Genomic DNA, 27,728 nt, shown 5'->3' on the forward strand with positions numbered 1-27,728 from the left:
ATCTGGCTTCTTCCAGCGGGCCTGGCGCAGAGCTGGGGCAAACAGCAAAGCGACAGCTGGTCCAGCATGGCTCCATGTTTGACCCCCAGCACCATTTGTAGTCCTGCAGGCAGCCCACAGCACTCCATACCCTGAAGACAAGTATGCCATCCCGAACACCTGGTGGGAGGGAGCCCACCTCATAGCCTAGGGTCTAGTTGTGCTTACACCGGGTTAGGTATGGAGTTGAAGAGTGTGAGGCTGGATTTCAGGGTCCATGACCCTCTCTCCTTCTGACACCTCAACGACCCAAAAGGCCCGGAAAGCAGGGGGCCTGCTGACTGCCCATTTGCTCTGTCTCTGAGGTCCAAGCCCAGAGGTCCTGTCATCACAAAGCCAGTCATCTGGAGGGCATAGGTGTAATGACCTACATCTAATCCTATAGAACAATATGTATGCCATCATCAGTCTGTTTATTTGAATTGACCTCCACCAGCTGTACAAGCATTTCATATCACAGCTCTGCCCTCCTTCTGTTTATGTGAATATCCAGAAGATTGAAACTGTTTTTGAAAAGTCAACTTCACTCAACTGAACTTCTTACGCTCTTCTGTGACACCGCTGCTGGAAATATGGTGTTATTTATGAAATCCTGACTTTGATAGTCTCATGAATTTACTCCCTGTATCTGTTTATGATGAATGTTTTATGCATGAAAGCAGAAAATGTTGATCAAGAAAACTGTATGGAATTAGTCTCCATTATGCATGCTTATCACAATCACAGTAAGATTATGCAGTAACAAAGCAGCAGTGGTAATATAATAAATCTCCTTAATTACACAAAACAACTAAGAGATCAAATTTTAGAACGTGATAGTCACATATCCTCCAGTTTGGACAGTTTTCCTCCAACAGAGGCTGCCTCGTAAAAATATGGCTTTAGTTATCTTTCTTCTGCATAGTGTAAAAAAGGAACATAAGTAATAGGGAAAATGGTGGTACTAAAATGTCAGTATGTTTAATTATTGCTAGTTATCACAATTACCTTCTCTTTGACTTAAGCATGTATGTAATAAGAATGTTTCTGAGTATTTCAGTGAAATGTGAAAGGTCAGATGTCACTTTTAATATGACTAGAGCACCTCTAATGAAACGCTGTTGCAATATGTGTTGAATACGAATGCATTAATTTCTTAAACGTCTTTCATATTTGCCGGCGCCTCAGCCTTTTTAACGGGGATAATTTGACAGCAGCCCCCTGCCTTCCTCTGACAGCTCTGAGGAGCTGGGGCTCAGCACCTGCGTCCACCCAAGCATTAAACCTCAGATCCTGAACTCTCCTCACAAATGAACTGTCAGATCATTACTGCGCGTGATGCAATATAATCTGTCTCAGAATTAGCATTTGGCCAAGTCCATACAGGGTTTTTTTTTTTTTTCACCCGTCTCTCTCCTCGTACATCTAGCCCCCTCAGAAGGCACTGGTTTGAATATGCATCTCTTCACATTTCCATGAGGGGCCCACGGGAAGTACAGGCAGAGAGCAGCTTTCAGCATTAGCATGTCAGGAGGGAAGGGTCCTTTTCGTTCAGGGTCCCACTGCAGATGCTCTGCCTCACTTGTTCATTACAATTGCATTTCATCAGCTTGATGATGTCCACATGTCAATTGAGTGCGAGGATTTTGCACACAAAGGAGCCTCTGGGAAAAGGACTTCGCTGGCTAATCAGCTGATTATCATACCTCAAATGGGGCTGTAGTGCTCTGTAACAAACGCCAGGCAGAGAGAACGAGGTGCGGCAGACAGGCATGCAATGGGTGAGTCCAGATAGGAAGGCAGCAAGCAAAGCTGATTAAACAAGCTCTCTTATGAACACATAGAGGAATGCAAAGTAAGCAAACAAAACGCAACCCAAGCAGAAGACAGAGGAGAGCATTAGAATATTTATAGCACTTGTCACATCTTGTACAGTTATCATAGTTTTTTATTCTTAAGGCCTTACAGCCCCAAAGTGTATATTTAGGTGTGATTACTGTAAGTTATCCACTAATTCATTTTGATGCCACAACTGTGAAAAAGTACTGCAGCTGGGGCAAACTTGTAATTTTATGATTTGTATTTTCGTGGGTCCCGTTAGAATTTGGTTAAAAAACTGCCTTGTTGAGCAAGATGCATAAATGAAAACAGAACAATGAGACAGCTAGATGGTTTGGACAGGGGGTTAAAGGCGTGTTCGAACGGAAAATTGTTACCAATGTCTTCTTATGAGGATGCTACAGTTATGTTTTTAACCATTAACCCAACACTGAATCTATACACTCGTAGCCCTGAATTGATTCCAGCATCTCAGAACCTGATATTATTTCCTTTAGCATATTCAGATATTAGGGAATGTGACAAATCCTTGAATCATAATTCTTGTTTTCCCATCAGTTCTCGAGATTAACTGTTTATTACAATATTCTTTAGTACAATTGGTGTTGGAGTGTTGCCACTGATTGTCAGAGGCTGACAGGTGGGAAAAGTTTGATTAGTTGATAGAGGAAGATACCGGACATGCTCATCAAATGAGCCAAATTTCAATCAATTTTATTTTTAGGCAAATGTTTAAGATTTTTAAACCATCCAAGTAGAAGATTGTGTAAGAATGTGGGAAAAGGAAAATAAGTGGCTACATTTTAGGGTCTAGCTCAAAATGAGGACAACTAGGTAATAATGAAACCAAGAGTTAAAGGAGAAGTTAGTTTTTTTTTAAACTGGACCTTATTTCTGGCATAAAATACGTTCATCTACTCACGATAACAGTTTGGTGAAAGTCGGCGTCCTTCGGAAAATATTTAGATCACTCGAGATCCTCGTATATCCATATAACGGGAGAGAACGGGGCCTTATCTGTCTTTATTTCCCCAATACTTGAAACTGCCCCTTTAAATATAGTTGAATGAATCTTGACTTCCAAAATGACGCATAGGATGGTATATATTGTAACATCAGGACATGTTTGAAGGATGGATGAGGAGTAAAGGGCCGTGTATACTCTCGCAGCAGTGTGTCGCAGTGAGCTTGTCGCAGACATGACGCAGTTATTTTTGATTTATGCCCAATTTTGAAGCGCGGTCTGCGCTATGTTAATTCCACGCCACAACGCAAGAGGGACAATCACGAACAAGCTAGGATTGTGGGTGTGGTGGGTGGCGTGTTTCTCTTCCGGTTACGGAGGTCATTCAACAACAATGGCGACTGGACGATTGCGCACTTTGATTGAGATGCAGCTGATCGATCTAGTGTACAACTAAGAACAAACTTTTAACCTGTCATTAGAAAAAAAAAAACATTTTTGAGAACAAATTATTTAATTGTATCAATCACACCTCTACTCTCCTTTCTTTTAACTATTAGGTCTTTAATTGAAGCTCGGTTGATCAAAATACACATTCATAAGGTATTTAAGGAACAGATATTGTTAAATGTTAAAAAGTTTTAAATGTTTGTAAAATGAGACCAAACACAAAAAACTCTAACTGTGATTCGGGGTGGCTAAAGGACCCGCCACCACAGGCGGATCTAGAGGCGGGGCCAGAGGGGCCGAGGCCCCGCCTCTAATTTGATTGGCCCCTGAAGTGCCCCTGTCCTGTCAATCACCAGGCGAGAAAAACAAGTGGAGAATTAAGGCTACGGCTACACGGAAATGAAACGAGGTTTTTTTTTAAAACGGGTACAAAAATTCTTGCAACCACACGGCAACGCTGCTGTAAAGACTCAGGTCCAGACGAAAACGGATGAAAACGATGAAACGATGCAGTACACACGCCACTGTGTCACGCCACGCTGTGAGACAATAGAGAAGTCTCACAGCGTCAACGTTTGACTGACGCAAAAACGTTTTCGCTGTAATAATGGAAACGAAACGACCTCGTTTTCAAACTTTCCCACTCTGGAACCCGTTCTCAAAAACTATCGTTTTGGGGTAGTGGGAACGCCGGCTCCGTGTGGCCGCGACAGCGAAACGATAAGAAAAAGTATCGTTTACAGTGAAAAACGTTTTCGTGTAGCCGCAGCCTAAATGATCACTGCTGCAGTTCCACCCCCAAACTGTGGGTGGCAGTGCGCTGGTTGTGTCAATACAACTGAAAAGAAGAAGAAAAGTACTAAATCTCAAATGGTGCACTTTACTTCAGTGTTCATGTTTTAGTGTGCATGGCATATTAATTACTTGAATTCGAGCTGGAAGCTTAAGAAGGTGACTTTGTCATTTGGTGAGTCAAATCTTCTTGTTTGTTGTTAAGTTTAGGTTTATATTAAACTAAACTGTGACTACATAAAACGGTTGGCTTCTAAACTTGTTATCCACTGCACTTGTGTCATAAGTTGCTATTTTGTTGGTAGGATAGCAATAGCTTTGAGCTGCTTGTTCAACGCTTAACATTAAGATATGTGATTTTGTGTTTTGTGTAATATTAAGATTTTGGCAGAGATAGCAGCAGACAGCATGAAAAGAAAGGGAATTGATCAGTTGTATACATGGTTTTTGCTACCTTGTTAGGACTAGCGACTAAACAAACCTAAGAAGGAAAAGCTGCTATAAATATGTTTTGTTGTTGATGAAAGTACTAAAAGTGCAAAAACATTTGTTTACTGACAGGTTAGGGTTAGGGATTGTTTTGGTCAGGGCACAGTTCAGCATTCACTAATTTTGAATGCTAGTAAAATGCATTGGAGTCAATGGAAGGTGCTCACAAATATAGTAAGGTGTGTGTGGGAGGGAGGGAGGGAGGGAGGGAGGGAGGGAGAGAGAATGAGATTGAATATGTTGTTGTATATACAGTTAAAAGCTGTTATGTTTTATGTTTTGTGTGTTTTATGTGCCCTTAATGCACACTGAATTAAAAAAAATAATTATTACAAACGTTACTGATTCATGATTTTTTTATTTCAGTTTCAAAAGGGATACCGAATTATTCCTTTTTGTTTTTGGATAGTAGACTAGAAGTAGATGTTCTTTACTGTCAGTATACTGTAGAAGAGTAAGTTTAAAAAAAATTGCAATATGTAGGTATGATGTATTACAGTATGCAATACACTAAACAAAATATCCAAATCAGGTTGGTAGCCTATTTACCATGAGGCTATGATTGGCAAATTAATTTAGTAAGACTATGATGTTTTCTCACCGCTTGCTGGATAATGTGTGTATTGCCTTGTCGCCAATTGATGTTTATTTAAGCAGCGTCATCACTGGATATCAGATGGTGGTGACACTGTTGGCCCCTGAAGGTTACATTTGGCCCCATGGTGGCCCCTGTTTCAGAAAAATCCTAGAACCGCCACTGCCCGCCACACATGCTAAACTGCTCGGCAGATATCTGCGTGCAGCCAGAAATGTGACAACCCAGACCATTGTATAAATGCCAGTTGATCATGAACTCAGAAAACAAAGTATGTACTGGAAGTGTCTGAAGTTTCATGCGTGCATGTGTAATGTGTTTTAAGCTGAGACTGTATGAGGAGATTTGAATTAGCTACACTTTTAAAAGTTGTTCTGCAGGGATACAAAGATGACATTTTCTTTTCTTTTTCTTTTCCCTTAGAAATGTGCACACTCACTGACCTTAAAATTAGTAAAGAACTTTTTATGGATTGTCTCTGAAGGGGAGCACAACATGGCCCACTCTGTTCTCAGCCAGTACTGCTTGCCTTAGTCAGGCATATTTTTGGACTAAAGAAACTCTTGGACTTTACCACCCAACTTTACAGTGACTGTTAAGTTGTATGAGACTAAGCTGTGCTTTGAGGCCTAGCTCCTCATTTGCTACAGTGTCCACTTTTCCTTCATATGGTCTTCGTTGACGACAAAGGTAGAGGAGTATTTTAAGTGTGGCACAATCCTGAAACACTTGAAAGTTGACACGTTCCTTCTCGTCTAGAGATGTGTTGAGTTTCCTCAGGTAGAGTAGGTATTAGAGATAATGCAGCCAAGTACACCCCTATTTCAGGACAGCTTCAGCAACAATAATTCTCCCTTTTCTTGCTTGATATCGGGTGTTATCCCCTCACTCCTGATGTCCTTAAAGTAATACTATGTAACATTTCTACCTTAAAATAACAGCTTGAAAAAAATTGTGCGGATAGAATGAGTTTTAATATTACGATTGGCCTGTCTCCTATGCCCTTCGGGGGTCTGAGTTGGAAAAACTGCGCAATGTAACTTTGCTGGAGCGGCCCGGGAGCTGAGCGGAAGTACTTTGACTTGCTTTCTGGCACACCTACCGCAAAAACAAATAGACCCCTCTCACGCTCCCAGGTACATTTGATTACTCTTACCTTCTCGGTCGACATAGCTTGCACCTTCTGACTCCTCACCGGTTCGTCAACAAACGTGAAACGTGAAAGCGAAAGGGTGTTGTATTTACGACAGTGTAACCGTACATTACCTCCAAGCCTGTAGGGGGAGCTCCATAGTGGGCTTTTTGAGAAGTTACATTGTATTGCTTTAATGTTTTGCACTATTTTTCTGTGCTGTCCTTTCTCATCTACACACTTACCAGACCAGCTTATGTCAGTGCATTGAGAAGAATGTGTTGATTGACAACTCACAAAAAATTAGTGTTCAGTGCACAGGAAGTTTGTTCACGTACATGAAATCAATGCATTTTATCTTGTTTGTGTCCTTGTTTATTAGAAGGAGTCCCATGCTCATGGGCAGTTGGTATCTGTCCGCACAAAAAAGGATGTGTCTTTTTTCAATGTTATGTTTTCATATCTAAATTATGAAGAATTATTTAAAGTAGACCTCAGTAGGCCTAAGACTAATTACTATGGACGGAATTTTCTATAAACATTCACTGTATCAAACTAATTGGATTAAAGGATTAAAAGTTCCAAATTATTTAGATAAATCAACTATATAGTTTTAAGCAATTTCATCCAGACATAATTGTGTTTGTTGATAATTGTATATGACTAGTTATTGATCAAAGTAGTTGTGTAGTACAGTATGTGGATTTATGTAAATAAAAGGTACTAATAGTTGTGGTACCACTGTTATTAGCTGATGCTTCTCAATGAGACCATTGAACTATTTTTTTAGATACAAAACACTGATTTAAACAGTGTCAAAAGTACACACATTTGTTACTTAAGTAGAAGTATAGATACAGTACTGCAGTTTAAAAACACTCTGGTAAAAGTTGAAGTATCAACTTGACCTCTTTACTCAAGTAAAAGTGAAAAAGTATGTGCTCCAAAACCTACTTAAAGTATAAAAGTATAAAGTAACCTTTAAATTAAAAAAAATTTAAAATATTTTTTTTTAAAAACCCACACAAAAAGGTAGATGCCACTATATGAATTGCAAGCTTAATTTGAAAACTGATTAGTTCTACACGTGGGTCTTGGGTGTGCAGAGTTTGCATTGCATTTTCCACGAGTCATTTTTGCACCCGACTATTTAGAAAAATTCTTTGAGATAGGGCCAAGGATGAGGAAGGACTTGTTGGTCTCCGTCTCCATCTCCCGATACGCTGTCGCCTGTGTCCGACCTTTCAGACATTTCGCCATCTTTTTCTGAATCCGACATTGTGGCGTGGCATACACTTCGCGCAGCTTCGCGTTTGCAGTTTGTAGAACACCTGCTTGCTTCTGACGATTTCCTTTGACGAATAGCCTAACCGATGAGTGTTTGCATTATATGATTCATCCAATTACACTCGTTCTCACTAGGTGTGGATGGCGCCACTGATCTGTATTGGATGGCGCACATGACGTGAAATACATAAACATTAAACTGAAGCCAAGAGTAACGAGGCTGTTTGTTTTGAAAATGTAAGGAATAGAAAGTACAGATACTTGTGTGAAAATGTAATGAGTAGAAGTCAGAAGTAGGCAGAAAAATAAGTAATGGAGTAAAGTACAGATACCTAAAAAGTGTACTTACAAGTACAGTAACGAAGTATTTGTACTTTGTTACTTGACACCTCTGGATTTAAATGATCCTCCACCAATGGTTTCTTTCAAAATATCTGATTTATCAGCTTCGAGATAGTCATGTAGTCGTGTAGTCCTACAGTATGGCTTTTATCATAATCCATAACATCCTCTTCATTCTATGAGCTCAGAATGTCTTTTCCATATCAGCTTCTTTTGTTTGAACGGAGATCACCAGCCACACAGAGTGGAAGTGAAGTCACAAGTGACCTGAAAGCCCAATTATAAAGTCTGCAATCTGCATTGTTCTTGGAGCGAAAAACAATCAATGTGCTGAAGGCATATCCCCATCAGAAGACCTAATGATGTCTTTCTGGACCACAGCCTTGCACACTGCATAGTAATCTTCTGCTAATTAGGTTTATAATGCCTAGGCAGGCCTCCGCATCAGCACTATTCCAGGGAGGACAGTGAACTTATTTATTTATCTTTCTGTGGCTCATTGTTATGGTGGTTATAATTAAAGCAAAATTATTTAGATAGGAAAAGGGCTTAGTGGAATCAGTGTTGCACATTGAAAGTGTGTACACTTCAGATGTTTTTCAATCATGAGTTATACTTACTCAAATAGTTTGTGCTATTAGCGAAGCAAAAAAAAACAAACAGAGAACCATCCGCTTACAACGGATTCATAAGCTCTGATAAAACTCTTTGCATTATTTCGACAGACATTAAAAGGAGGTGTTGGAGTGATTTACAGATGCCTCTGCCTGCTCGTGCATAAGTATCCCTTTTACAGTACTTCTCACGTCGAAAGCCTTTGAGGTTCGTTCCCAATGAGGCCACATTAAAATACACCAATAAGTCAGATTCATTGTTTTAGTCAATCGATTCATAGCGAACTAGTCACATACAATGTGTGCATGTCAATAAAGATTATTTTTTCCTATCAATTTACCTAGTTGTCAGTAGGTACTAGTAAAAAGAAAAGAAAAACATAATAACAGCTGCTCATCATAGCAAGTTAACAGTGCTTATGTTGACATAAAATAATTACTTACAGTATTTCTTACAGTTTAAGACACACATTTTAAATTTTTTGCCTCCATAAATTATTTTTGAGTTAATTAGCTAGTTTATCATTACAATTAGATTTAAGTAGTAATACGACATTAAGCTATCTCATTATATTCACAAAGATGCAATAGCATTTTAGTACATTTTAGTGCTAGTGTTCTGCTATTTGTTCAGAAAGTAACAGAAATACTGCAAAATAACAACAAGCATACAACCAAATAACATCACTGATAAGAATGCATTGGTTGATAGATTTTTATAATGCTGAAGCATTATGGCTTCCTTTCTCCATCTTGTTTTGTTGCCAACATCCCCTGCTGCTTATTCCAGCGTGTTTCAATGGCAAATCGTCTTACATCGCTGTTGTGACTTCTAAGAACTGTGCACTGGTAGCTCTGTTTAAGAGATTGCAAAAGTGGTACATATTCTGATTTAGCAATTTAAACAAATTCAAACACTTTATTAATTTCACCGGGTGAAAACCTCCATACCGTACACTTGAAATCTCCGTTCACTGCAGGGGGGATCACTTCTGACAATAAAGTGACAAATATTTGAAGTCTTCAGTCCCAGATACAGCTAAACATGTATCTGCCTTCATCCAGAGCATGGTGTGTTTCTGATGGTAAACAGCTATTCGCATCACCATTAACATTTATTTGGCTTATGCTGTTCATACACATTTGCAAAGTGGCTATGTGTTGGTTTCTACAAACCAAACTTGTGGCTCTCATTTTCCCAGAAGCTGCACTCTGAACTTTTGTCACTTTTGACCATATGAAATTAAGAAACACACATGAAGAGTCAGTGATCCCCCTTGTAGTGCCAAAGCAGCTCTGATCCATCAGGGCATTAACACGGTGTCCTGTGGTGTTTGGCTCAGAGACTTTGGCAGTGGATCGGAGTTATTCTGGTACATACAATGGTTGTTTGACCGGATAGGGATTTTGTGACTTTGGTGGGCAGATCAATGCCTTGGGCTCTTTGTTGTCCTCTTTCAGATGGTCCCAAGTATATTTTGTAGTGTTACACTGCTAGGGGAAACCACTGCCATTGTTGTTTTTTACTAGTTTAGTTATTCCAATTATATGCTATACCTGCTTAATCCTACTCAGGATTACACGGGGAGGGGGGGGCTGGAGACCTATCCCAGCTGTTATTGGGCGTGAGGCAAGGTACACCCTAGATGGGTCACCAGTCCATCACAGGGCCACACAGAGACAAACAACTATGCTCATGCTCACACTCACTCCTAGGGATGATTTACACCTGACATGCATGTTTTTGGACAGTGGGAGGAAGCAACGCATACATGGGGAGAACATGCAAACTCCACACAGAAAGGCCCCAGCTGGGATTCAAACCAGCAAAAAACTGTTGCTGTGAGACGATGGTTCTAACCTCCACACCACCATGCAGCCCTCAACATAACATGTGAAACATAAAACAGACTGAAGAGACTTTTTTAACGAAAGGTACAACCCGCTCCCTTCGGTTAGGTTAGTGTACATGTGAGCATGAACACGTCTGTGTGGACGTATTCTCCGAATGGAGTGTGACTTCGAACAGAAAGGGAAGGGCACATTTTTACGTGACTGTATTGTCTTTAGGCTACATCATAAACTATATTGTCTTGCAGAAAATTTATGGATGTAAGCCTGCCTAAACCATCTTTAGCACTAGAAATGTAATGCTAAAAGGATTTATATTATATGACGTTACTTTTTCAGATTTTGATACTTACCATAAAGTGTCACCCGAACCATTTCTGAAAAATACAGTGATTCTTATTAATATTGTCCCAATGAGTTTAAAAATGCAATGAAACTTTTTTTCCCATTGCTTTTTTTCTCAGTGCAGACGTTGGGGGGGTTAAAGATGTTGCACTGAAAGTCATCTTGCAGTTTTTCTTTTACGTGCATAAAAAGTGTTCATCATCAAAAATTCATCGTCGTGACAATACTGTTAATTTCATCCAGGGATCTCAAACGTTCTTTTTATGACTTGGAACTTGCTGTTGGTCTTTATCTTTTCTCTCAGAGGTTAGTAGCTGTCCACCTTTTCCTGGCAGACTGTTAATTGACAAGCTTCGAGCATTTGGCAAGATGTTATCCAGCAGCAGAGCTCATCTATAGCTCTGACAGCTCACAGCACCTGCCAAAAGATCTTCATACCTTCACTATCTGCTGTGAGTGAGCGATGCTCAACACTGAGGGAACTGTTTCAGTCTCTCCCATGTTGGAATTTTTCAGCTTGTTCCTGTGTTTCCTTTCTCTTTGATTAGACAGAGGAAGCCTGGAGATACTTTCATGGATAATGAGACACTGGACAGAGGTTTTATTTGTTTCCCAAGCTAAGGTCTCCATTGCTCTGTTGGCAGATGGTCTGAGTCTAAACCGGCAAACACACTGACATTACCTTGCTTTTCAAATAGCTTGAGGTTGGTAAACCTGTACAACAGCGTCTGTAAAGGGATTTTAATTTTTACTGTGGGGAGCAAACTGAACAAAAGAGACTTAAACCTTGCACTGCTAGTTCCTTGTTTTATCTTCAACTTTTCTTTTTTGACTGATGCAATCTCGACACAGCTGAGGAGGTAGATGAGAACACTCTAATTTGCTCTCCTTTCTACTTCAGTGGCAGTAAACTTAAGATCTTATGTTTAATGCAGTCGTGACCATGATAGATAAGCCTGCATAAGTCCACAAAGCCAGCTTCAATGCATCTGAGATTAGCACATCTTCTTTATCTGGAACTTGGACAGCGGTGGGGACGACCCCGGCCTTGATGACAGGACAGCTGGACATAAAGTCCCCCAGAACTCAGGCAGTTCCTCATAGGAGCATGTGCCATAATTAGAGCCATAATGGCATCTGAATGCAGTGCAGGTTAATGAAACTCTGTCTCAGTGAGGGAACTAAGGGCTTTTGGGTAAAGAAAACAGCAGGGTTCTGCCACAAGCCCGATGATAGCAATTTGCAGAGTGAGTTATGTCCTATAACCTAGAAGCAGCAAGTACTTTGAGCATGTTTTGTTCTTAAATGGGGTATAGTTTTCTATTTCCTACCCATTAATATGCATAGAACAGCTAATGAGGCTGAACCAACTAAGATAATAAGATTCTGAGGCTGCAGCACCACTGACTGCATTAATGGTGTATGACTTTGTGTTGAGGCATTTGTCTTAGGATGCCTTTGGACATAAGGAGAAAATGGAAACCTAAAGAAACTATGTTCATTGGCACATGAATGCAGTGAGGTTCGGAACCGCATTTTGAAGTTAATGCCCTTTTGAATTGCTCCGGAAAAGAGGGCATTTCTCCACTGAGATTACCTTTTAATGAGTATTAAGGGACTAATTAGTTCTTTTTTTTTTCTACATTTCAATTTTGGCATTGCTCTTGATCTGTAGAAAGTGTAGTCATGAATTAAAAGTTTAAGAATTTAAACGTTTCAAGCATCATTTTGTACCATTAAGCTTCAAAATGTTAGTGCTGAGTTAATTAGTTAAGCTGTAATTATCAAACAGCAAGAATATTTAGCCAGACAAGGTTGTGTATCACTGAATAGCCTAATCTGTGTCAATGAAGGCTTGCCATTGAAAATGGAAACTAAACTTTGATCTCACCCAGATCTAACACCTTGCATATAAACATGCAGTGAAAGTGACTGTGGATGTTGTCTGGAGGGCAGATAGTGGGATCTTATTAAACATAGCTATAAATATAAAGAAGTGTAACGTTCTCAAGGAGGGAAAACCCATGGTTTTTGCCCTCTTCCTGTCAGCAGTTTTTTGCAGCCGTGTATTAGTGCTGTCTCCTCTTAGTAAATAACGCGTCCTCATTCAGTCACAGTGAAGAGAAAGAGCATTTGACTACAATGGGCTATTATTGGCTATAATAGGGATGAAGCAGACTCTCAGGAGAGACTGGGAGTCCTGTGAACTGGAAATGTCTGCTGTTCATCACGGCATTTTACAGCCAACGTTTTCTCTGCAAGAGCAGCATCACTGCCCCAGGATAGCTTACACTGATGCCTCACTTCATTTACACAGCAGCAGTTTTGCTTCTGCATGAACAGAAACGGCTGCTAGGTGTTGGAAAAAACTAGACAACATGACCACTAGACCTGCCCCCGTCCCGATCCATTTATGCCACTGAACAGAAAGCCCTCTAACTCCCACCCATCTTTATGAATGAGTATTCTCATCACTTTCTGTAGCATGCAGGAAGTGTCTTCCTTATTTCTAATCTTCATGTTTTTTCTGTGGCAAACCACCCGGTAAACTATCACTGACTTGATACAGCCGTGACCATAATACTGTTCACCATTGCACCCTCTTTAGTTATCTCTCATCTCCCTCTGCTTTGAAAGACTGCACCCCACCCCCACCACCCCCCACCCTGCCGGTCACCCAACAAATACACACACATCCATATACGCTTCCCTTTCAGAACTCTCTCCCTTTTCTTTTCCTCCCTCCCCCCATACTGACCCTCCTCTCTCCACCCCCATGGCTGGACCCCTCTCTCTGGTGCGGGGCCTGGCTGTCAGGCCCTCTCCTGTGAATGCGGCTGCTGTGATTTCCTCTGGGCCATCAGGTGGGCTGCTGCTAACTAGCCAAGCCTGAGACAGGGTGACCTCAAGCCTCAACATGATGGGTCTGAATCAACAATGTGTTCGCCTAAACAGGGAGGGAGAGACCAAACAACTTAGAGGGCTGCCTGCCAGCAAGTAAATCAACACTGCTGCACCTCAAACTTACCTACCTGCTGAAATTTTATAGTGCAAGTAAGCATTTAATTCCTTTATTTAAAACTGCCTATTGGGTCTAGCTTATGTCTTTTTAATCTACACTAAACTGTTTTCATTTGGGTGTGTTTGCTGCAGTGGTTGTCGCAGTGGTGCCTCACAGTAGGTGTTTTGTAAATCAACTGGATGCTGCTTGAACTGTCATTATAGTGATCATTAACACTCGTGATATCATCAGCACATGGCAGATACTTAATTATCAGATTTCTTCTTCTGTTTCAGAGGCCCTGGTGTATCTTTTATTTTTCAGAACAATTTATGATGTCTGCAAAATCCATATAAGCCTGTCTGATTACAACAAGCTCAGTTTAATGAGTTTCTCCTGTGCCACTGTTTCAGATGGATCTCATTAAGGGTAATCATACTGTAGTATGAGTTCTAAGGAGGACTTTATACACAAACCAAGGCTAGAAATTGATTTTCCTTCTGAGTACTGAGTACTTAACAGGTGTGATTCTGCTGGTCACAAGAAAAATGTCATTCTGCTCATCAGATATGAAGAGTGATCATGTAAATCTCTCTGTCAAACTCCACTGTGCTGTGACTCTACAGAGCATTTGCCAGCATTTAGGCAATAATCAAATTTAATGATGGCATTACTGAATAGCTGAGGCTTGCTGCAGTCACTCTTTTCTCTCCTGGGTACTCCTCTGCTCCTCAAAATCTTTCAAACTTTTTCTCTTCCACAATTCCCCAGAGCTGGCCTCCCATCATATCTGAAATGCGCTTACAGCAGTGGCCGTCTTTTGCTTGAGAGCTCTTTGCCTTATGCTTCCATCAGAGGAGACTGAGTCTCACAGATGCACTGCTTAACAATGCCATCCCCTGCTCCCATCAGAGGGGGGAAGGTTGCGGAGCTGCGCCCCGCAGAATAAGGGGGGCAGGTCCCCTGTGATTGGCGAGAGCTGAACATCGATGCCAGCTTCCATCTGTCATGATAGCCTATCTCTGAACCTTCAATCTGTCAAAAGCTTGCTGCCTAGCTGAAGGCTCCAGGAGATTTGGCGTGCTAAACAGATTTGACAACAGGCATTATCACTGTGAGGGGCCCAGCAAAAAACGCCATCAACGTGTTAATTGTGGCTGGAGATGTAAACTGTCACTTCTCATCTCATTTAACACTTGCTATGCCAATTTTTCCTCACCTCATCTTCCTCATGCTAGTAAACATATGGATATGTTTAAGCTGGCATTCTAATCCTTTCCTAAGAATTTCTACCTGAAGACTTTCACATACTGTTCACACCTATAGACGATAAGGTCCAAAAGCTAAACACGACTTAAGGTGGAAAAATGGCTGCGGTGTAATTAAGCAAAGTTAATATTAGATTGTTAACATCCATGAACTATCATTAGTATCCAACACACATAATGTCCTGAAACAGATTTGAAGATCAAATTAAGATCAAAGCTATGGCTGTTCACCGGCAAAGATTTACAGGTTAAATTTAGACTGACAAATTAAAATAATAGCTTTAATTAGTTAATTGACGTGTGGTTTTAACTAATATGTAGCTTTTATTTATCTATCTATCTATCTATCTATCTATCTATCTATCTATCTATCTATCTATCTATCTATCTATCTATCTATCTATCTAATCTAACAATGTGCTATTGTTTTTATAATCAGTATGATCATTTCAGTTACTTCTAAAGCTAAAGTGGATTTCTGCTGCTTTCAGTCTTTGTGACGCTGTTTTCATTATTTTGCTCATTCAAAATTAATGGCGAACTTACTACTTTAGGAAAGTATCTTGGGCTTCACAAAACTGCAAGAGACCAATTTCAGTAGCATTTAGCAATTAAATCATGAAAATAACTTTGAAAAAATAAAAAAATAAAACATAATTTTAAACGTTCAACTGTATCTGTGTAAAATAATTTAATTTGCCTCATTTTTTGTGGTCTCAATAAAATGAGGTTAAGGCTAGTCAAAAAATGTTGTCTTGGTTAACATATTTCTCCTCTCTGGTCCATCTGAGAATGTCAAGCCTCCTCCTATTATCACTAATTGATTATCCTCTATCAAAGCACCTAATTATTTGTGAGTTGTAGCGATCAGCCCTATTATTTGTGGGCTTTCCCCTGACAGGCCTTTAATGGTGATGGTTGGTTTAACCCCCAGGCCTTGCTAATAGGATTTAGCAGCAGGTGACTGGTTACACAGACACACACACCCCTCTAACCCCTTCACCCTCAGGAATATCAGAACCTCCCACTGCCTGTTCACTGAAAGGACACACAAACACAGCACTAATACAGCCTTGTCATTCCCCCTGAGCTGAATGTATCTGAATGTATTGTGGTACTGTAGTGTCACTCCCAGATCTCCCTCTTTGTTTTGATTCTGCGAAGTCAGGATGCATGCAGTAACGCAGACATATGCAAAAGCTGATGCAAATAAAGCCCGAGGCAGACACAGCGCCATCTTGGAGCTGACAGCCAACGGCCAGACGAAAAGGCCACGGTCCCGACACTCTGGCTGCTTCCTGACAGTGATGTCATTACAAGTCGCAGCTTTTGCTGTGTCGTACAGCACGGATTTTAATGTTGACTTAACTTTGCTTGTGGAAACTGTTAGTGAAATTAAAGAATAGAAAACCAATGGATTTTAATCTTTTTATGATAAATTATGACTTTTTAAGGGGGACTACACTGAAACCCATCATCTGAAGGGTTTCCCCTGTGTATGCAGCTATCAGGGCTGTCAGAACTGCTAGTTTATCCAGGTGAGGCCTTGGTGTCATTATAATGCCCCTGTCCATCAAGATCACAGCTGCTAACTGAGTCAGGGTCATTCTCTCAGCTTTTATCACTTAATTTGGTGTCCATTCTTCCACTGCCTGCAGACAGCTGCAAAGGCCATTCATTTCTACCCCAACACTGATGGGAAGGAAGAGCACGGTAAGCCTCGGAGGTGGAGGCATAGGATGAAGGAGGGGGGAAGTAACGTGAGGAGAACAGGACAGTGAGGAGCAGGGAGGGGATGGGTTTGTTATCCTGGTAATTAAGGACAGAGTGGCTTCCATGCCTGGTGTGCGGACAGGATGTGGCAAATTACTAGAATCTTTGCGAGGAAAAGCTGCTCCCTCTCTTCTCCGTCCATTCTCAGGGGACCTCATCATCTTCCCTAACAGTCAGGATGGGATTTTGTACCCTCTATTCCCTCACCTTCTCTTTCCCTCTTTCTGTGTCTCCGTTCGATTCTTTTCACTTTTCTCTGTCACCCTCCTCCCGAAATGCATTTCAGAATCTAAAGTAACATAACAGCGTTAGGATTGTAGATTGGTATGCTTATGGCTGACTTCATGTGCAAGAAAACTTTGGCAGATGTTTACAGTATTTAGATTGGTTTGCTCTTGTAGCATGTTTTCAAGATAAGGCACTCTGTCATAATTAAAAACTAAGAAAGATTTGAACAAGCTAATTTTTCTGCCATCATTAGACAGATTTTGATCATTAACTGTGTTTCTTAAGTAATTCCCTTGACACATGGAGAAGGAGAAAGAAACAGACAAACCATAAACAGACATTTTTGTTCACATATCCTTATGTTAGACTCTGTTTGTCTCTGAATGACAACCCAAGAAAATTGTTTTGTTACTTTCTTGTCATTGTATAATTTAGGGAAAAGAGGATTTTGTGCCTTTGTTTCTCTTGACGTTTCTCTCTGGGACCTCCAGGCTGCAGAGCTCAGGTGGGGCACAGAAAACAGTGGTCCTCACAACGACACAATACGGTAGCAGCAGCAGCCGCATGGCAAGACAGCCAGAGAACACTCTGGGGTTTAAAAGTACCCAAAGCATCCTGGGTAATTAGCCATTACAGCGCTGTCACAGAGGGTTCTGCAGTCAATACAGAGATAATTTGGGCAATGGTGAATGACAGTGCTGTCCAGGCTTTTGGGATGATCAAGGACAGATCCAGCTGCACCAGGCATCTGTCAGGCCCATGAATCACTCCTCCAGCCAGCAGTTGGGTGAGTGGAGCAGAGAGAATCGCTGGAGAAGCATGTGCAGACACACAAATAAACATGTTCCCCCTCTCTCCTCTCGCCACACCGGGAAATGGCTATTAAAGGTCTGCCGTTACAAGGCACCAAGTGGAAAAGGCCTGTTACCTTCAGTGGCAAATGAATGACATTGGGAATAAGGTGCAGGAATAAAAGTCAGACCAAGGGGGCATTTTTCACAGTTGTTTTGGTTGTGATGCAAAAAACACAGGAACGCAGTTGGCATGCAAACTTGATCATCTATTTTTCAGAGTGTGTCATAGTTGTTATTAAGGGTCATAACGGACAAGTTTGACACAGATATGACAAAGCTTCATGTCATGATTGCTTTTAAATCCGACTTTAAACTTCACATTCTTCATTTTGATTTTTAAGTGAGGTTCCACTCATATCAAAAGGCATCAAACTCCTCACTGTGGTTAGAGAAAGACAGCTAAGACAATGAGAGGCACTGAGCAGCATAACAGACAAGGGCTTAAGTTTGTGGCGTATACATAACATTCTCATTCAGTTGCCTCAGACCTAATTCAGACCCAATATTTCAGCTAGGATGGATCGATAATGACTGACATTTTTAATCTTTACGTGAGAATGTTCCCTACAGCATATCTGATGCTGTTCCCAAAATAAGGTTGTGCAAATTAAAGGTGAATTTCATACATTCTAATCATCTGGGCATGAAATTCAATATGATGCTTCAGTATGAGTTTCACAAAGTTCTGCCTGTGCACAGTACAAGTATTTTCAGTTATATTTGCGTGAGATAAGTTCAACCATTGTGTGGTTTGGTCATTTAATCATATGGGAAAATATCCAATATTTTACTTTGGATATTTATATGGGTATTTCACTGTTTGTCACATGCAGCTTTATTATATTTCATATTGAAACATCGCTTCTTTGGTATTTACAGGAATTTAGAAAAAAATCACAAGCTCTGGTCCTGTTGCTGAAAAACTTTAAGGTTTTATGCAGCAAGAACAGGATGTAATTCTGAAAATAAAAAGTTTCTGTGTGTCACATTTCATGTGGTATGTGGGCAGAAATGCAGTCTCATATTCATTACTATGTTTTATATAGTGTCGAATCCTGTGAAAGTAAGAATCACCGTCTTTCTGTTATACCTTGAGATGAGCAGTTTATTCTTTTTTATCTACAGGCCTTGTGATTCCTCCTCTTTCGAGTTTGTCGTTTTGCTTTGACAAGTTTCTACAGCAACAGATAAACCAAACACTGCCTGTGGAGAAATGCTTTTTGCATTTTTAGCTGTCAATAATGTTTCCACTGCAAGTGTGAAGCTGAGGGTAAGGCATTGAGTATTCAGTTGGTTGAAATTTGCAACTGCACCGCCAGATATCACCAAATCATTCACATTGTTCCTTTATATCCCTCTGTTAGAATCTTGTTACCCTCTTAAATTTTCAGTGCTGTTTGTCCCTTCATTTGTCTTCAACATTAATACCTGGCCACATTATGCATAACTTGGTACCCATTCCATTTCGACGCGGAGCTGGATCAATTTCGTTTTTTTATGAATTGCAAGATGCTCAATAGGTTTTGATACACTGATCTAATTGATGCACAGAAAAACATAAACTGTGTAAAGAATTGTCAAAATCCTCAAGTGGTTTGTCAGTTATCATTCTGAAGACGAGAGTTCAGAATTTTGTTTCTTTAAAATGAGATGTGAGAGGTGGACAGGGCTGAGAACCGCAGAAACATAATACATTGTATCATATGTCAGCGATTTATCAATCACAACGTAGCCCCAGCCGAGAGCATACCTTACTTTATCATCTGTTTTATACAAAATTAGAGCATCATTTATGAAAATAAGCATCAAACTGTATTTTGAGAAGATTTGAAGCTAGCAACAATGACCATAAAAACCTGAAAATGTTTATTGAGGTAATAAATCAAGTGAAAATAGAGTTGTACATTAGCAAGAATGGAGACTTGGAGATCTGGAGCTTAGATACAATCTTAAAAAAGAATAGGAAAAAAAAATCTAAGTATTTGTTGTGTTCTCATTTCTTTGTTTGATTTTCTTTTCGCTTTGTTTTCAGAAAACATTTAATTTGGTAATAGAGCAACTCCGAAGTGAAATTAGATTTAGATACCAACTATTATGTGGACTGAATTTTGAAATTCATTCAACTGATCCTAAATGATCTAACTGTGCTTTTTTTCCCACTGCTGCTGCTATTGGTCCCCTGAAGGATTCTTCAAAGTTTCCCTACTTTTTTTTTTTCTGTACAGGAAAGTTTCCCCACTGAAGGTTTTTTTTCTTCTTTGTCTTTTTTGTCATCTCACCTGTAATCTTTTACCTCACGCCAGTGTTTGACAAACAATGAACAGCCACCGCATGTCATGACCTGTGTAACGGTGTTATCCAATACCTCTGATCACGTTTGGAAAATTTGAGAAAATTCAAAGTTATTTCCAAAATAAGGGCTTGTTGTGGACTACAAACATTCGTCAATATGAAAAATACCATTGCTTGCATTTTAGAAATGTTGAACTCTCTGATAATACAATAGCGGGAGAGCAATTTTGCCGCTTATAAATGAACACAGTTGGCTTCTGCCTGAGATACAAGTCCTAACTAACAGCGTATTTAATCATAGTTGTGAAGACTCTGCCATGGGAGTGGATTTTTTTCTTATCATACTTTAATCAATACCTCTCTCGCTATGTTAACACAAAGCAGGCTTCTCAACTTTGTTGAGGTAGATTGTCCTTATATGGCTAATAAGCCATATTACATATTTAATAAAAATAAATATGTAAATGATATGATCCTGTGAACTGTACAAATGCTATTTTGCGTGGTTTATAATAACATAGGATGTGCTGCTTTTGAATGTGTATCTTACAAAACATTTTTTATCTGTTTAGCCGATATACAGAGTATCTCTAATTTCTACTCTGATGATTTCCATTGGATAAAACTGTGTGTGGATAAGAAAAGCAGCAACATATTATATCAAGGAAAGCACCTTTCCTTGATTAAACAGCTATAATTCATCTAAGAATGGAATTAACTTCATCATAGGCAGTGAAAGTGCCTATCCATCTTTAATACAATGAAGTCAAAGATGCACAATGCTGACAGTCAATTAAAAATGAAAGATAATCCACATCCTCCTTTTAGTGGAATATTCAACTTCACATATTTGCTATAAATACCTATCATGATTTTACATCAGTTCTCTCGTGTGTCTGTCGTTTTCCTTTTTCCTAGCTTAAGCATCGCAATGTTTATCTGCTTTTTAGCATTGCTGTTGGCTTCTTGGCGACTGTTGTATGATCACATTTTAGTATTCCTGTGGGATCCATTACCGTACATGTGTCTATAAAGGGAATATGCAGAGAGCAAAGTCAACATGTGACGTTGGTCATTTGCTGTGCAAGGATATTTTCCTCCAAACTGGGTTTTAAATGCTGTGTTTCTCCCCATTAGTCTGCTCTGACAAACATTTAAATGCCCTTTAATTAGTGTGTCCTTTCTCTTTATTGATAGGCCACTGGTAATCACTCAGAGGACTAATGACTCTTAATTGAATTGCTTTAAAGTGAACACAATGGGTCCTGTCATCAATACCCAAAAAGAAACATTTGGAGGCAAATCCAAAATGCAGGTAATTTTGTTAAGCATTTCCCTAACTGAAGTTACACATATTTAAACAGAAGCAGAGAAATGCGGTGATGTTGCTGTGGTAATGTCAGATCATGTCCTCTCAACAGAGCCTTAGAGATGGAGAAACAGGATGGGGGCGGCTTGTGGATCATAAAAATCTCAGTAGATATTGATTTGATCTTTTCATATTGTCAAGGAGAAATCTAATCATAATAGAGCAACATCGTATGATATCTCCCTCAAACACCTTTTAACAGCTATTGCAGCTTATTATCCAGTTTGCCTGCATCAGACTCTCTGGTGCAGTATGAAATACTCCTATCCTTTTCATACACATGTCACCACAGCTTTCATCCCTGATGCCGACATTTCACAACGAGGCCGCTGGGTTTGCAGAATAAGTAATAATGGGCAGCCGAGCAAAAGTACGAGACGCAGTCGTGTATTTCTTTGGCAGGTCAAAGCCGTAATTATGCAAAATATATTCACAGGTAGTTATAAAGCTAGTTAAAGTACCTACATTTTGACATTTCTCTTAAACAGAGGTAAGGGCTGCACCTTGAGTTAAACAGAACTTGGTCATAATGAAATGAAAAGTTGTAATGAAAAGAATGAATAGGACGAGCGATTTTATACAGATACACTGTAGAGCGATTTCATATAGAACTTAATGATCCTATTTCCTGCAGAGTGTCATTGGCATCGCGGAAACTTTCTGTCCTAATTATCCATTTCAGCCTGTCTCTTTCACATCTCTGCAGTCCCTCATTATCCCCACAGCCACCTCACAGTCTGCTCAGTGTTACATTAGTAAAATAGAGCTTTTGATTTGTCCTCAACAGCACAGACGTTTGAAAAACAGAGAAGGGAATGAGAGTGAGAAAGTGAAGCTGAGACAGAGAGGCAAAAAGGAGAGAAAAGTCCTCCATATTAGCCTGGAAGTGGCCTTGTGTGTTGAATATATTGACCGTGTCACCCTCCAGTTTTACAGGAGAAACTAAATTCACGGCCACACCAGGGATTTGATGCATCACAGACATAATAGGGTATATTTTGGTTTGCTCTCTGAAGTATGAGAAACATTTTTTTTACTCCCCCCTCTGATGTAGGAAGTGTGAATTGCTGGAGGGCATTTGTAAAACAAAATACTTTACTTGACTGTGGAAACAATGAGTGCCCACACCCCCCGGTTGTAATGATGCCGTGAAAACCAATTCAACTGTTCTTTAAACAAAACTGCCCTTATTCAGAGAGCCTCACACATCCTTTATTCAAACATTATGTTGTATACATAAACCAGAACATGCTGTACAAATATATCTCTGGGTTGCATTTGCCGAGCTATAAGAACCCAATCATGTTGGGTCACTCTGTTTGAAAGCTGCTCCCGCCTCTACTTCCCTTAATTAAACCCACACAGCGATCTTTTGTCTTTGCCTATTCCACGGCCGGGACATTGATACTCATTATTTCTTGAGTCTAAACACCAAGACTGTGTCAAGAATGCATCCATCACTGGCAGCCTGTTCAGAGTCAGCAGAAATTTTTCCACTCTGTCAGCAAATTTAGCAATTTGCAATTTTCTTATCAGTGTTGTGACATGTTTTTATCGCCCAAGATGACTTTCAAATGCAGAGATCATGAGGATGGTGGCTTGTTAGTACTTTCTCCTCGCCCTTCCTTTAATGACAGTAATTAACAGAGCCACATTAGTGAACCACCTCAGGAAGCCTCTGACTGTTCATTTGCATTGCGTTAATACAGAAGGATGCCGTGCTATGAAAGGCTTGCCACGAGTGCAGCAGTGCAGCTCTGCCTGTTTGGCAAGCCCTCCTGTTCTAAACAGCACCAGGGCCTGTTCTCCCATTCATTATGTGCCTAAAGCTTGAGTTATCCTCTCCTTGGTACGGGGATGAATGTTATTAAAGGCGTAGCTGGCTGACACAACTCTAATGAAAAATAGGATGTTTCTGAAGGTTATGTTGCCGGCGAGCTCAGAAATGCCTGCTTCATTTTTCCCACACCAGCACAGGGCAATGTAATTCCCACCTTCTGATAGATATCTTTTCTTAAGTTGTTTTTTTTGTCTTGTTGCTTTGTGTGCAGGAGCCTCATCATGAAGAGACCTTTATTATCTAAGCCTTTTTCACCGTAGATGCTCAACAAAGGGCGAGACTGGACTTTTTGGCAGATCATACAATTGTGAAAAACTACACGTGTATTTTCGATGCTGCTCTGTGGGTTAAATTAAAAAGCATCGTTATGTTTTTCAAGCTCAGTTGTTTTTCTTGGATTATTCTTACAACTAGAATTGTCCTCTTAAAATTTCCTAGTTGTACTTTTTTTTTTTTTTTTTTAACATTAGCTTTGTGTAAAGTCATTATATTCATCAGGATAATAGACTGCAATTTGTGCATGCAGACACCAGAAATAGATCCATGACACAATAGTAAGAGGTCTCCATTTAGAGAAGTCAAACTTGTGACAGTGCGAGACGACAGCTCAGCACAGGGGTCAGAATGCACTTTTTAGAGCAACGTCAGTGGTGGCAGGTCACGCGGAAGATGACCCGACCCACCCACACTGACGAATCCAAATTCTGGCCCTAAGTGAAAATCCTCTCCTCCCCTCACTCCCTGCTCCACTCTGGCCTCGCTAGTTCCTAACAGCCCTCGCAGAGCACACACGGGAGGCCTCTGACGGACATATAAGACACCAAGCTGCTTCAATTTAACCCAAAATTAAAATAAAACTGACCTGCAAAAAAAAATTTTTACATCTTTTTATTCAATTATGCTTGTTGACCCACAAGCAGATCAAAGACCGAGGATGTGGCAAAAACTAGATTGCAGGTCGATATATTTATGGTGCTATATTGTTGGATTGATGCATATCAATGAATCAAACTTAGCATTACTATCTGGTTAAAATAAAACCTAGATGGTAAATATGGAAAGAAAAAAAGCACTTCCCAGTTATTTGTTTTTTTTGGGTGCTTTTTTTGTCGTTGAAAATAAACCAAATTAAATGTCACGCTTAGTCACAATGACTCTCCAGAGGATTCAGAAGCAGTTTTGTGTTAGTCAGGATCCAACCAGAAAATATTCAAGAGAAATAGTTATTTAGTGTTTTTTTTAGGGACAGAAATAAATGGGCCTGTGATGGGAATTTTTCATTTCAGAGTGGAAGAAATTAATCAGAGGACGGTAATCCTGTGCAAATAAAACTGTAGGAAAAGTGGGTTAATCGAGAGCTAAATATCTTCAAGCCAACATTTCTTTCCTGTATATATATATATATATGTGTGTGTATATGTATATATATATATGTGTGTGTGTATATATATATATATATATATATATATATATGCTAAATGTTTGAAATGACCTCTGTTACAAACTCATTTTGAGTAAAAAAAATACTGACTATGCTGGCTGAGTGACATGTTTGCATACGAAACAGGCGAAGACAGGGAAGCTCACTCTCAGGCATAAAGATTTATCCGTTTATTGTTTATCTTTTAAAAAAGAACAATTTTTAAAAGACAGGACTAAGATATTTTTCTCTGTTATCAAACCCATCAGTTCGCACTTTTACTTGGCGTTTTATTAGAAATCCCATTGTTATTGTGAAAGTCAAATATTTCTCTTTTTGTCGAGGCGCCATCATACGTTTTCTGCCTTGTCTGCTGCGTAATCAGCAACAGATCCTAAAACACAGATGTTTCAGTGTCAGCCAGCAAGACCTCTGACAACCGGTTACCACCTCGTGCTGTGTGTAAATCACAGCCAAAGTCAGTATTACCAAAAACTATCTAAAGCTAAACCCACGAGTAACAAGCTGCTGGTTGTGCCAAGTCACTCTAATGCTTAATCTTTCACACTTGAAATTTCCGAGTGGTGACCTGTGATAGCCTTTTAATACTACACCCACTGGTGTGTAAATGGAAAGCTGGCAGTCTGGAATTTGATTGCTCTTTGTCATATTCTTGTTCATTAGCAGTTTTTGTGGAAAAGCGAAAAGCAAGGATATGTTGTCATGGAAAAATACCAGACTTATTTCATCTGTTGTCTTACAAACTGGCGATATTACAACTCCATCACCTGTGGAGCGTTTAAAAACATGCTACCATTGTCGTTGTTGTCTGGATTCGTGGTTTGTTAGGGCTGTTTTTTGAAGCAGCGACTCGCCGTGTCAGATTATGCCACACATCCATTTGACTTTCATAAGCTGTTTACGCTTCAGAAATTGTGGCAATGGCTTCTCTCTTGTGCAAAGGCTTTTACATATGTTGTGAGTCTCGGAAATACTGCCCCAGTTATAGCGATCATTCTGAAAAAAAACGCAACCCTACAAGGTTACATGAGGCTTGTCATTTTGTGTTGCTTTTTTTGTTATTTGCATCTCGGTTGTTTTGACAAAGCATCCGAGCATGATTTTGGTGCAGAAAGAAGACAAAAATAACAGTAGCAATAAATTGCTCAGCTCAGCCATAAAGCACTAATTTAGCTTTATTACTATTAACCTAAAGGCAGTCCCATTATTTCAGCTCTCCTGTGGACAAACGTCTTCCGTTTATTTCTCTGGATGTATTTATGGCTTATGTTTTACACAAAGCCCACTAATAATGTATTTAATGTGGACAATATTGCTTACACATGGGCTCCTATTAGTGAGTGGTACTCTGGTCTCAGGATCAGTGGTAGTATTCTTAAGGGATGGCTTCTCTTAGGGGAAGGATATAACAAGTGCATGTGAAAAAAAACCAGCATGAGTCCTGTTCAAAGGCAGACGAGTTCTGACTGGATTAACATTTATTGACCACTCAAGCTTCCTTTTTTTTCCACCTTCCTTTTTTTGTTTTCTTTTTTTCCTTTTTTCGCTTCAGGACAAAGATTCAAACTTAATTGCAGTGGCTGTTCCACCAACTGATCACCAATGTGCCAACAAAAGCCTTCCTAATAGGCGCTTCATTAAGGATTAGAAAGTCTCTATTACAAAACAAATTAAGCATGCTCTGATCTTAACCTATAGGTCGAACGGCATTACAGCAAAGTTTAAGCTGTTAGATGGCTGAAAAACTTATTACGGGTTAGCGCTGAGGTAGCAGTTTGGTATTGATTTTACGATAGCTAGGTATGATGATTTATGGAGTGCTTGTGTCAGTATAACAAGCTGAAGGACACACAATATCATCTCCAACATCATTAAAATTCAGAGGTCTCCAGAGCTAGCTCATCAAGTACTGTTCACCACCTTGGAATTTCATACAGACATGCGCACACACACACACTCTCGCTCACGCATGCACACACACACACACACACATATATATACATTTATATATATATATATATATGTATATATATGTGTGTATTCTCTGTTTTTTGGACCTCTTCTTTGCAATGTAGCTTCACATTATGAGGACATTTCTATTTGTTTTTTACTACTTTTACCCCATTTTGCATTTAATTTGCACATTAAAGCCTGCTTATATTGTTATTCGTGCATAAGCTTGGTTAATGTTTGTATCAATCGTATAATACAGCAGTTCAAAAGGTCCACCATTGACACAATCAGTAGCTGTGGTCTCTGAGCTGCAGTTAACAGACTCTAGGCAGTAAAATCTGTGGTACACTAGAGCCCCCTGTGGGCACATGAAAGAAATTCCAACTGATGGTGATGAGTCCTAGTTATTTATATTTGGATGAGGATATATTGTTGAGAATTTGTTCCACTGCTGACGGTTACCATTATCGGATGCAGTTCTTGTTTGTTTTTTTTTGGGGGGGGGGTTGTTTCTTCCAAGCATTTAATATGGATACTCTGATGCAGTTCAGCTTCACTCAGCTTTCTTTTCACATCATAAAGATGGATATAAATTTTGTCATCTTTTCTTTGTATGCGAGGAGTTGCCTATTTTACTAGATCTGACAACATTTTGATACTCTGAACAGATATATAGAGTAAAGTTGTGTTTGCACTTCAGTCACACTCTACAGGTATTTATTTCTTCAGATCCAAATGTCCTTTTTATATATATTACTCTTGTAAAGTTAGTCAGGCTGCTAAATGTTAAGTTTTCCGTGGGATTTTTAATGAAAATTGATCATTTTCAACTTAATGGTCTACATCAAAACTAACTTTAAGCCCCTTTGCTAAAAAAGATGCCTGTAGAAAGCGTAATGCGGTTTTAAGGTGGATCGATAGCACAAAACTAAGCAAATCACTCAGCTGTTATTTCACAGTAACACCCTGCCTGCACCCCACCCCCCCCAAA

At 39.7% G+C, this 27,728-nt stretch overlaps 1 protein-coding gene across 1 annotated transcript in view; it reads left to right on the forward strand.

Moving 5' to 3' along the window:
* The first annotated feature begins 22,200 nt into the window (after window positions 1-22,200).
* The window catches only part of atp5mc3a (ATP synthase membrane subunit c locus 3a), a 28,643-nt gene continuing 23,115 nt past the window's right edge, over window positions 22,201-27,728 (forward strand). The window contains exon 1 of the mRNA XM_075479643.1: window positions 22,201-22,211. The gene's annotated coding sequence lies outside the window, so the exon portion shown is untranslated. The remainder of the gene's footprint in view (window positions 22,212-27,728) is intronic.

The sequence above is a fragment of the Odontesthes bonariensis genome, chromosome 12 (genome assembly GCF_027942865.1).
Source record: "Odontesthes bonariensis isolate fOdoBon6 chromosome 12, fOdoBon6.hap1, whole genome shotgun sequence".
Lineage (NCBI taxonomy): Eukaryota > Metazoa > Chordata > Actinopteri > Atheriniformes > Atherinopsidae > Odontesthes > Odontesthes bonariensis.